The following is a 4,992-nucleotide window of genomic DNA, read 5'->3' on the forward strand; positions in this document are numbered from 1 at the left end:
AGTTCATGGCCTTAAGTTTCCACATGGGCGTCCTGGCTGCTGAGTTAGACGGAGAAAATAAAATCTTAAGGGATCAAATAAGGGCTTTGGAAGCAGCCCCCCTTTTCTTTAGTGGAGAAATCACGCGATTGAAGGAAAAGATAGACTCCCAGGCTCAACAGACAACCATTCTAGAGCAAGATTTTCAAAATCATCAGCGACTGCTAAAGACTAAAGATGAAGAGAAAAGGACTTTGGAGTTACAACTACAGAACCTCTCCTCTCAATTAAGTGTTGAGGTGGCCCTGAAAAATAAAGTCATTTCAGATGCCACCCTCAGGTCTACCATTTTGACTCAATTTGGAACTTCACATCCTCGATCCCCTTATTCAACTCAAGAATTAGCCTCTCAAAATTTTAGGCTGTTGCAACTACAAGAGCAGCTGAAAGCTCAAGTCTCAGAGGCAGATTTTTTATCTAAAGAGTGTTGGATCGAGAAGCACTAGAGGGGAGGTGAATAGCGCTCGTGGCTATTTCGTACGATTTAGAAACAGAGTCGGAGTACGCAGCGGAAAAATAAAAGCAAACACACATGCAAACATAGGTTGTTTACTGTGTTCAGAGCCTGTGGTGACTCCTACACCAAGGCCCACGCTCATTGAGCATTTACGGTAGGCAACACTTATAATATCAAAAATATGTTACAATTTAAGTACAATAAACAGAAATTAAATATACCAACGACACTGGAAAATAGCAGATTCAGAGCTCTGGGTCGTCAGGATGTTGTTGCAGCACTTCGGGATGGACTCGTTAGCAGCTGGATGCAAAAGGATTGATTTTTCGAAGATGTACTAGACTGCTGCTTGAGACCTCCTTTTATTCACTGCTGAAGGCGCCTTAAAGCCCATCCGAGGCGCCTCTAACCCGCTGAGTCAGCCGCATGGAACAGCACTAATCCGGTCGCACCTCATCCACTTGAAGGCACCGTCAAGCCACTCCAAGGCGCCTCCAAGTCACGGTCCAAGGTGCCTTCAGTCCCCATGAAGGTGCCTCCAGCTCCTCTATACAGCTGGCTTCGGCTTGCACCCGAGGCACCTCCAAGCTCCATGGAGGCGCCTCGAACACTATTCATCTGAGGCTTAACTTGTTCTTTTTGTACCTGCAAGATATGTTTGTCCCAAACCAACACCGTACCCTACAAGACAAAGTTAGAATAGATATAAACATGATAAATTAAGTGGTTGACAGTCATCGAACTGTCCGGGTCTGACTTCGAATTTCCGACCAGAAACCCTAGGTCGACCCAACGCCTACTGTTCCTCTACGGGGAATGTATCCTCACCTACTCCAAACAGGAGAGATTACCTGGTGCTAGTCCGGTCCTCCAGACCGACTAGACTTTTTGCCTAGAGTTACCACCCCCTAGGACCTAGGGTTACCACCCCCTAGGGTTTTTCTCCATCTAAGGTTACCACCCCCTAGTACCTAGGGTTACCACGCCCTAGGGTTTTCCTCCACCTAGGGTTACCACCCCCTAGGACCTAAGGTTACCGCCCCTTAGGATTTTCCTTCACCTAGGGTTACCACCCCCTAGGACCTAAGGTTACCGCCCCTTAGATTTTTCCACCTGCCTAACCGGAGTTAGGACTTTCCTGAAACCTCATTTAAGCACATTAGATAATAAGAGATCTTAACTTTGAATCCCTTAGCCATTATCAAAATTTAGGTTCGATCGTCGGATGCTTCCCGCACCAACAATCTCCCCCTTTTTGATTGTGGTAACAAAAATTCAAAGTTAAGTAAAACAAGATGCACAAATAAACATAAGCAAGCTATAAATAGTTTAAGTGCAAGCATGATTTAAGCTAAAACATAGTGTTTAAAGCTCCCCCTTAATGGGAGCTCTGTTTTTCTTATCACTTAATTTGAATTAGTCCTACTCTCCCCCTTTGCCATATATCAAAAAACCTTTGTAGGAAGGAAGAGACAAGATGAAAGGTCTAAGTTTTTAATTGAGACCTTAATTGTTGAAATAAAATTCAAAACGTCTTTTGATATGACTTAGTTAATTTTGAAGACGGCTATAGAAGTCAAAATTTTAAAATTTTTAAGAATTTGAAAATCCTTAAAGGCAACGGAGGAGCAATAAGCTTAAAACCCTAATATCCAAGCATGAGTTGAGTTAAAAAGATTGTAAATTAATCAATTTCCTTTAGCAAGGTATCAGAGCCCTAAAGTGCAAGCTGAGTCAATTTGAAATTTTAATATCCTTAACCAACTGTCTAACCTTTAGCTACTGGCTGAATACCTAGAGGGCAACAGTTTTCACTTAGTTAGTGAAGTTAAGTTAATAATCCAGTTAGATTTGACTAGGGCTGGATCATTTAACTTGATTAATGTAAAGTTAGTTTTTAACTCCCAAACTCACTATGATGCACAGAGATAAGCATTCTGGAGTCCAGGTTGTACCCTATGCATCTCACGTCGTTCTAAGTTTCTTTCGAACACAAACAAGTTATGTCTAGTGTGTTTGTGAGATGCTCTGGCTGAAGCTAGGGGAACATGATGTCTAAGGGGAAGATCCTAGGCTACGTCCAAATTTTGAGAAACTAAAAAGATTGGGATTTTAAAAACATTATTTTTCCTAGAATTTTGAAAGATAATTTTAAGATGAAGCAATTTTGAAGATCAACAAAAAAAATTTTAAAATTAGATGTAATAAATTGGTTTGAAAGTCAAGATCTATTCTACCCAACACATTCCTATGTGTGCAGAATTAAGCAAAAAGAACATAAAAAACTGGTAAGCAGAAATAAGCAACTAAGTTCTATTCTACCAAACACATTCCAAATTTCCTTCTAAGTGCACTGAACTCAAGTTCAGGTAAGGGTTTTGTGAATATGTCAGCTAGGTTTGATTTGGACTCAACATAGTTAAGTACAATATCACCCCTAGCTACGTGATCCCTTACAAAATGATGTTTTACTTCTATGTGTTTAGTTCTTGAGTGGTGAATTGGGTTCTTGGTTAGATTAATTGAGCTTATGTTGTCAATTGAAATTTTAGTATTATGATATTCTAACTGGTAGTCTTTTAAGGTATGCATCATCCATAATAGTTGAGATGAACATTCTCCTAGGGCTATGTATTCAGCTTCAGTGGTTGACAGGGCAACACAGTGTTACTTTCTGCTAGACCAACTTACTAGGCACTAACCTAGAAATTGACAGCTACCACTTGTGCTTTTTCTATCTAGCTTACATCCGGCATAGTCTAAGTCAGAATAGCCAGTTAGATCAAGAGTGCAAGTCCGAGGGTACCATAATCCCACATTGAGGGTTCCCTTAATATATCTAAGTATTCTTTTAACATAAGTTAAGTGGGATTCTTTTGCGCAAGATTGATATCTTGCGCACATACCTATTGCAAAAAGAATGTCAGGTCGACTTGCAGTTAGGTACAGTAGACTTCCTATGGCACTTCGATAATATTTCAAGTCTATTGATTTTCCTTCTAAGTTTGAGTCAATTTTAATGTTGGTGGCCATTGGTGTGTTAATATTTTTTGAGTTTTCCATTCCAAATTTGTTAATTAACTCCTTAGCATATTTGGTTTGGTAAATGTAAATTCCATCTTTTGTTTACTTAATTTTTAGTCCTAGGAAAAAGATAAGTTCCCCTACTAAACTCATTTCAAATTCATTTTCCATTAATTTTGCTAATTCTTTTAAGAAGTTAGAGTTAGTTGAGCCAAATATGATATCATCGATGTAGATTTGGGCTATGAAAATATCATTTTCTAGGGTTTTTACAAAAAGGATTGAATCAACTTGACCTTGGTGAAACCCTTTTTCTATTAAGTAATTAGACAACCATTCATACCATGCCCTAGGTGCTTGTTTTAGTCCGTATAGAGCCTTTTTTAATCTAAGGACATGATTTGGATGGTCTAAGTCTTCAAATCCTGGGGGTTGACTAACATACACTTCTTCTTTTAAAAATCCATTTAAAAAGGCAGATTTTGCATCCATTTGATAGAGCTTGAATCTTTTATGTTCTGCGTAGGCCAGTAGCATCCTGATGGATTCAAGTCTAGCTACAGGAGCATAGGTCTCATCATAATCTAACCCTTCTACTTGATTAAACCCTTTAGCTACTAGTCTTGCTTTGTTTCTAACTATTTCGCCTTGGTTATTTAATTTGTTTCTAAACACCCATTTAGTACCAATTATAGTTTTATTAATGGGTTTAGGTACTAATTCCCAGACTTGGTTTCTTTTAAATTGGGCTAGTTCTTCTTGCATTGCTATTGTCTAGTCTGGATCGGGTAGAGCCTCGTCTACAATTTTGGATTCAATTTTGGAAATTAGGGCTATTTGGCTTAGATTTCTGTAAGATGACCTAGTTCTAACATCAAGAGTTGGATCACCCAAAATTTGGTCCAATGGGTGATTCGTGTTTGTTCTTAAGTTTGGTCTTAAGTTTTGGTTAGTAATTGGTTCTTCAGATTCATTGAGTTCAGGTTGAATTTCGTCATCTTCTGTATTTATCGGGTTTACATTTTCTATATTATCTTTTTCATTTATAGTGGATGCTTTATTTTCTTCATCAAATGTTACATTTATTGTTTCTTCAACTTTTAGGGTATTTTTATTATAAACTCTATATGGTCTACTCGTTGTTGAGTACCCTAAAAATATTCCTGGAGTTACTTTTGATGAAAATTTTCCTAAGTAGTCTTTAGTATTTAAAATGTATACTTTACATCCAAATACTTTTAAATAGTTTAAATTAGGAATTTTGTGGTAGTATATTTCATAGGGTTTTTTATTATGAAATTTGTTAATTAAAATTTTATTTTGTATATAACAGGTTGTATTAATTGCTTCTGCCCAGAATTGATTAGATAATTTATATTTGTTTAACATGGTCCTAGCGGCTTCTTGTAGGGTTCTATTTTTACGTTCTACTAGCCCATTTTGTTGAGAGGTCCTAGGGCAGGAGGATTCAT

The sequence above is a fragment of the Zingiber officinale genome, chromosome 8A, assembly GCF_018446385.1.
Source record: "Zingiber officinale cultivar Zhangliang chromosome 8A, Zo_v1.1, whole genome shotgun sequence".
NCBI classification, from domain to species: Eukaryota; Viridiplantae; Streptophyta; class Magnoliopsida; order Zingiberales; family Zingiberaceae; genus Zingiber; species Zingiber officinale.